The sequence below is a fragment of the Helianthus annuus genome, chromosome 8 (genome assembly GCF_002127325.2).
Source record: "Helianthus annuus cultivar XRQ/B chromosome 8, HanXRQr2.0-SUNRISE, whole genome shotgun sequence".
Classification (NCBI taxonomy): Eukaryota; Viridiplantae; Streptophyta; class Magnoliopsida; order Asterales; family Asteraceae; genus Helianthus; species Helianthus annuus.
Window position 1 is genome coordinate 131512332 of NC_035440.2, and position 7255 is coordinate 131519586.

At 42.1% G+C, this 7255-nt stretch overlaps 1 non-coding gene across 1 annotated transcript; it reads right to left on the minus strand.

Annotated features, from left to right (window-relative positions):
• Window positions 1-575: 575 nt before the first annotated feature.
• On the minus strand, window positions 576-681 carry LOC118481510. Its single transcript, XR_004865719.1, has one exon. It is a non-coding gene; the product is annotated as a small nucleolar RNA R71 (small nucleolar RNA).
• Window positions 682-7255: the final 6574 nt, after the last annotated feature.

Consider the following 7255-nt stretch of genomic DNA (forward strand, 5'->3'; position numbering starts at 1 on the left):
ACAAGGGCCACAATTGCAACGTCCGGTTCCTTTACAACAAGTTCGACCACAAAATGTGCAACCACAATTTCCAAGACCAATTCAACATCCACCGGTGCCACAACAACAATTTCAACAACCGAATGCACCACAAGGACCTATGCAAAGACCAATGGGTCAAGTTCGTCCAAGGGGTCGATTTGGTGTGCCAAGGAGGCATCTTAGGGAAAATGCGAGGGGAATTGAAGCGCATTTTAGACCGGTGATTACTCACAATCCTTCACCGGTGGTTATTCCTCAAAACAATCAAGGAAGAACATTTGAGGTAAGGACCAACTCCTTACAAAGTTTGCCGAAATACAAGGGTCAAGCAACGGAGGAGCCGTATTTCCATTTGGAGGCCTATGACTCAATTTGCAATACTCTTGGGAGTCAAGGTTTTTCGGCCGACGATATCAAGTTGGTATTATTTCAATTTTCTTTGGAGGACAAGGCAAAGAAGTGGTTCTACACTTTGCCTTCGGCATCTATTTACACTTGGGCGGAAATGCAACAAACATTTTTAGACGAATTCTACACCGCCCAAAAGACCAATGATGCTAGGAAGGGGTTGAGGAGTTTCCAACAACAACAAGGCGAAATGTTCCATGAAGCCTTTGAGCGCTTTAATATGATGATCAAAAATTGTCCACATCATGGAATTGAGCTTTGGGAATTGATGAATGCTTTCCATGAAGGTTTGTGTGCCGAAGATGCACGAGATTTGATGTCCATCACAAATGGAACTTTCGGCACAAACTATGAATATGAGGATTGGGAATTTTTGGAGCAAATGGCAATCACCTCAAAGAGGAAGGCGCAAGCATCAAGGAGAGCACGACCGGCCGTTACTCGAACACAAGTGCACGCGGTTGATGACGGTAATATACAAACTTCTAATCAAATTTATGACGTTTGTGCATTGTGTAATGAAATAGGTCATGCGGCGGAAAATTGCCAAGGAATGGTTGAAGGGCAATTTGAAGAAGTTCATGCCATTCAAGGTCAAGGAGGGGGTGGTAGAAATTACAACATGAATTCTAACACTTATCACCCCGGGTTGAGAAATCATCCGAATTTTCGTTATGGGAACCCTTCGAATCAATCAAACCCGAACTTTCAAGGTAGCCAAGGGAATTATGGTTCGCGCCAACTTTACAATAATCAAGGTGGATATAGAGGTGGGAACAACCAAGGATACCAAAGGCAATACCAAGCGGGTCAAGAAAAAGGGGGGTCTTCGGGTGGAAATGAAATGATGGAAATGTTGAAGAGTATGCAAGCGGAGATGCAAAAGAGGAACCAAATGGATGACGCACGCATACAAAAGGATGAGGCGCGAGATAAAGCAATCCAAACTTTGACCACTCAAATGGGTCAACTTGCAACCGAAGTGTCCGAATTGAAGAAGGGTAAAGGTCAATTACCAAGCGACACTAAGGTAAATCCATCTCACGGTACGTCAAGAGGTAACAATGTTAATATTCATCATGTGAGTGTTTTGAGAAGTGGGAAAGAGTATAAAACCAATCCTTCACCGGATTTGGTTGAAGGGGTGGTTGAGGATATAACGGGTCAAGAAAGTGAGGAAGAAAACGAACCACCCATTGTTTCGTCTAAAAAACCCAATTTTGAAAAACCCGAAATTATTAAAGAAAAAGAAAAAGTAAATGAGGGTGAGGGGTCTAGTGAAGTACCGTTTCCGTCAGCTTTGCTAGATCCGGGTAAAAAGAATTTTATTTCAAAACGGGGTCCTCAAAAAGAGGAAATGTGGGAGGTATTCAAACAGGTTAAAATTAATCTTCCTCTACTTGAAGCTATTAAACAGGTACCCGCTTACGCCAAATTTCTAAAGGAATTGTGTACTCAAAAGAGGCAACAAAAAGTGCCTAAATTGGTAGATTTGACGGAGCGGGTAAGTGCGGTATTGAAAGGAGACCTTCCTCCTAAGTTACAAGATCCGGGAACGCCCTTAATAAATATTCAAGTTGGAAATTTTCAAACCACAAGGGCATTGTTGGATCTTGGAGCCGGAGTAAGTATCCTACCGGGGGGGTTATATGACCAATATGATTTTGGTCCATTGAAGCGGGTCGAAACAACGGTTGTATTAGCCGACTTGTCTCATAAGCTTCCCCGGGGTATCGTACGGGATGTTATAGTTAAAGTTGATGAATTTTATTATCCCGTTGATTTCCTTGTGCTAGATTACTCATCCGCGGACCCAATTCAACAACAAAATGTTATTTTGGGTCGGCCATTTTTGAACACCGCACACGCTATTATTGATTGTCGCTATGGCACAGTTGACATGACATTCGGTAATAGAAAAATGAGGTTGAATGTTTTTACTAACGGTACTAATGTGTATGGTGATGAGTGTTTCTTAGCAGATTTTATAGACGGTTATGACCCGAAGGTGTTCGAAGAAGAAATTTTGGGTTCTTGTGTTTGTGATATGTCCTTGCAGGTTCACACATGCGAGCTAGAGGTTGAGGAAAAAGAACAAGAAGCTCTTGCGGTGAAGGAAGGAAGTCCACCATGGACTTACCAAACGGATACTCTACCGGTGGAAATTGATTCGGGCACAAAGCCTTCTTTGGAAAGTCCACCAAGTGTGGAGTTGAAGGAGCTACCAAAGCACCTAAAGTATGCATTTTTGGGGGAGAATGATACCTTACCGGTGATCATTGCTTCCAATTTGGAGGTAGCTCAAGAGGAAGAATTGATGCGGGTGTTGAAGGCTCATAAGGCGGCGATTGGGTGGACGATAGCCGATTTAAAAGGTATTAGTCCATCCATTGTGATGCACAAGATTATTACAAGCGAGGATGCAAAGCCGACCCGTGAAACACAAAGAAGGTTAAATCCGAATTTGAGAGAGGTGGTGAAGAAAGAAGTCATCAAGTGGTTGGATGCGGGGATCATTTACCCCATTTCGGATAGTGCATGGGTAAGTCCGACACAGGTAGTGCCTAAAAAATCCGGCATCCAAGTAGTGAAAGATGAACAAGGTGAGCAAATCGCCACCCGCCCGGTAACCGGGTGGCGAGTGTGTATTGATTATCGCAAATTAAACGCGGCTACCTCAAAAGACCATTTCCCGTTACCCTTCATTGACCAAATAATTGAAAAACTTTCCGGTCAAAAATATTATTGCTTTTTGGATGGGTATTCGGGATATAACCAAATTGCTATTCACCCGGACGACCAACACAAAACCACGTTTACATGTCCATATGGTACATTTGCTTTTCGGCGAATGCCATTTGGATTATGTAACGCCCCCGCCACGTTCCAAAGATGTATGATGAGTATATTTTCGGACATGGTCGGGGAGTCTCTTGAAGTGTTTATGGACGATTTTTCCATTTTTGGTCCAAGTTTTGACTCTTGTCTTAATGAATTAGAAAAAGTTTTAAAAAGGTGTGTTGAGACAAACTTGGTACTAAGTTGGGAAAAGAGCCATTTTATGGTTCAAGAGGGTATTGTTTTGGGGCATGTCATTTCGGACCGGGGGATGGAGGTAGACAAAGCAAAGATTCGGGTAATTTCATCTTTACCCCCACCAAAGAATGTAAAGGGGGTGAGATCTTTTTTGGGACATGCGGGGTTTTACCGAAGGTTTATTAAAGGCTTTAGTGTGATCACAAAACCTTTATGTAACTTATTATTAAAAGATGTTCCATTTGATTTTACTGACGAATGTTTGCAAGCGTTTCATGTTTTGAAGGAACAGTTGGTGAAGGCTCCCATTTTGCAACCACCAGATTGGTCAAAGCCGTTCGAGATTATGTGTGATGCTAGTGATACAACTATTGGAGCGGTTTTGGGGCAAAGGGTAGATAAAAAGCCGGTGGTGATATACTATGCAAGCAAAACATTGTCCGAGGCGCAACTTAATTACACCACAACCGAGAAAGAATTATTAGCGGTGGTGTATGCCTTGGACAAGTTTCGATCTTATATTTGGGGAAGCAAGGTGATAGTGTATTCGGATCATAGCGCGGTCCGATATTTGATGGAAAAGAAGGATGCAAAACCCCGGTTGATTCGTTGGGTGCTTCTACTACAAGAATTCGATCTTGAGATTCGGGACAAAAAAGGGTGTGAAAATGTTGTTGCGGATCATTTGTCCCGAATCCCGTTGGAAGGTGTCGATGACCCAAGTGAAATAAATGAACGGTTCCCCGATGAAGACTTGTTGGCCGTCTCCACTTATGTTGCACCTTGGTATGCCCATTATGTCAATTATTTGGCTAAGGGTGCAATTCCAAGTCATTGGACTAGGAAGAGACGACAACAATTTCTTAGTCAAGTGAAGCAATACATATGGGACGAACCCGACTTGTTCAAAATCGGAGCCGATCAAGTGATACGAAGATGTGTTCCCGAAACGGAAGTTTTAGAGATTTTGATTCATGCTCATTCATCGGCGTGTGGTGGGCATTTTAGTGGGAACAAGACGGGTTATCGGGTGTTATCTAGTGGGTTTTATTGGCCCACGATTTTCAAGGATTCTTGTGAGTATGCTCGGAATTGCATCAATTGTCAAAGAATGGGAAGTATTTCGAAACGTGATGAAATGCCGTTAAACCCAATTTTGGTAGTAGAAGTATTTGATGTTTGGGGAATTGACTTCATGGGTCCTTTCCCAAACTCAAATGGGTTTTTATACATTTTGGTGGCGGTCGATTACGTGTCGAAATGGATTGAAGCTATTGCCACAAGGACCAATGATCACTCTGTTGTATGTAAGTTTGTGCAATCTAATATTTTTGCTCGTTTTGGTGTGCCTAGGGTGATAATAAGTGATGGCGGGTCGCATTTTAAGAATTTCAATTTTGGAAAGTTGCTCAAGAGATACAACGTGAACCACCGCGTTGCTACACCATACCACCCGCAAACGAGTGGTCAAGTCGAAGTTTCTAACCGGCAAATTAAAGAGATTTTAATGAAGACGGTGAGAACGGATCGGAAGGATTGGTCAAGCAAGCTTGACGATGCGTTGTGGGCCTACCGAACGGCTTACAAAACTCCACTTGATACCACTCCTTATCGGATGGTTTATGGGAAAGGATGTCACTTGCCTATGGAGTTGGCACACCGGGCATATTGGGCAATTAAAACGGTAAACGCAAACTACGATGAAGCGGGTCGGGCGAGAAAGCTTCAATTGAATGAAATAGAGGAAATAAGGGACCAAGCTTATGAGTGTGCAGCCGCATACAAAGACAAACTTAAAAAAATTCATGATGCGAAGATCAAGAAAAAGAACTTTGAAGTGGGTCAGAAAGTGTGGTTGTATAATTCAAGGTTGAAATTGTTTGCGGGGAAACTAAAAAGCAAGTGGATGGGTCCTTACGTTGTCCGAAGAGTGGGAAGGTTCGGAGATGTTGATATTCAAGACGAACGAACAAACAAGCAACAAACGGTTAACGGGCATCGCCTCAAACCGTACTTGGAAGGGAATGATATCAACAATCTTGAGCTAGATAAAGTGGGCTACATTTTACGCCCAGTGGATGATGAGGAAACGTGAAAGAGGCCCAGGTTTGGTAGTTGTAAATATTTAGGATAGTTTATTTTATTTTAAATAAGTCTCGTTCAAACCGGTGTACGAAACAAGTGTGGGGAAAATTTCACGAATTTCCCGAACGTAGTGTTGAGGACAACACGGGTTTTTAACGGGGGGTAGGGTAAAATTTATGTTTTTCATAAAAATTATAAAAAGCACATAAAAAAAAAAAAAAAGTTTTAAGAAAAATCAAGCCCCCCAATGCCAGTAACCGCCGTAAGCTACGGTGGGGGGGGCCGTAGCTTACGGCACCCATTCAACAAACAAAGTCGTACGGTGCTTGGCTCCTGTCTTACGACGAAAACAAAATCCCCAGATGTCACCGTAAGCTACGGCGATGAGCCGTAGCATACGGCGCCGAGTGAATCTGAATGCTGGCCCTTGGTCGCTGTTTATATATATATAAAAAAAAAAAAAAAACACAACAAATTCCGAAAAAAAAATAATAATAATAATAAACCCTTCTATTAACCCCAACCACATCTTTTCTTATTCTTCTTCTTCCACACCTTTTCTTATTCTTCTTCTTCACTAGAACCTTAAGAACCCTAATTTCACACTTCCATATCTCACTCAAATCTAGCCCGATTTTAGTGATTCTTGGGTCCATTTTGGGTGAAATTTCACAAGGAATTCAGATTTAGTCTTGAATCTTGAAGTTTCCTTTGTTTTGGGGTCGGATTTGGACCTAGGAGATACCGAATTTTGGGGCTTTTTGTGGGTTTTTGTGTGAACTTCAAGTTTTAGTGACTCTCATCTTCTACAACACCAAGGTATGCAATTTTTGTTCATTCTTTGAAGTACATTGAGGTTTGTAAGTTTCCATTATGTTTTTACTTACACACTTGCTTGTATGAGATAGATGATAGAATTTGTAAACCATTGATTGTTATTAGTATAAATGTGTTGATGTTTTATAAAACTTTGTGGGAAAATTCTGATTTTAGGAGACATCATGCCAAAATTTTGTTTGAAAAAATAAAATTTTTGGGTTTTTGCACATTTATATCTATAACATGAAGCAAGTGTGGGGAAGATGAGATAAAAATAACTAACTTGAATTGTTTGCTTGGTTGTGAATATGTGTAGGTATGGCATCTAGGAAAGGAAAGGGAATTGCAAGTTCTTCCCAAGGGGATGCGGCACAACAGAAAAGGAGGAAATTGGCTCGGATTGGTGACCCGGATTCGGAGGAGGATGCACCGCCAAGGGGGCCAAAGCCGGATTGGACAACCGGTTCATTGTTAGACCAACCCGCGGAATGGAGAGAGGAACTTTTTCACGATCAAATGAACAAGTTAAAACAAAGGGGAGAAGCGTTTATTTGTGAAAAAGAAATCCGGGAGGCGGATTTTGCCCCGTTTGGGATCATCGCCAAGTTTAATGCGTTGGGTTGGGGAGCGGCCACAAAATGCTATGATGGTGAGACGAAGAAAATGTATGACAAGCAAATTCAAGAGTGGGTGGCATCACTCGAATGTCCCCCATTCAAGGCTCCGAACAAGATGCGATTAGTTGGGAAGTGTAATGGTGTAAAAGTGGAAATGTCATATGATTCTTTGCGCCGGGTGGCAAAGTTTGATGATGAGCCGGCCAATGAATATATCTACCCGAGTCTTAGGGATCTTTATCATGAGCCCGCGAAACATGAACAATGGC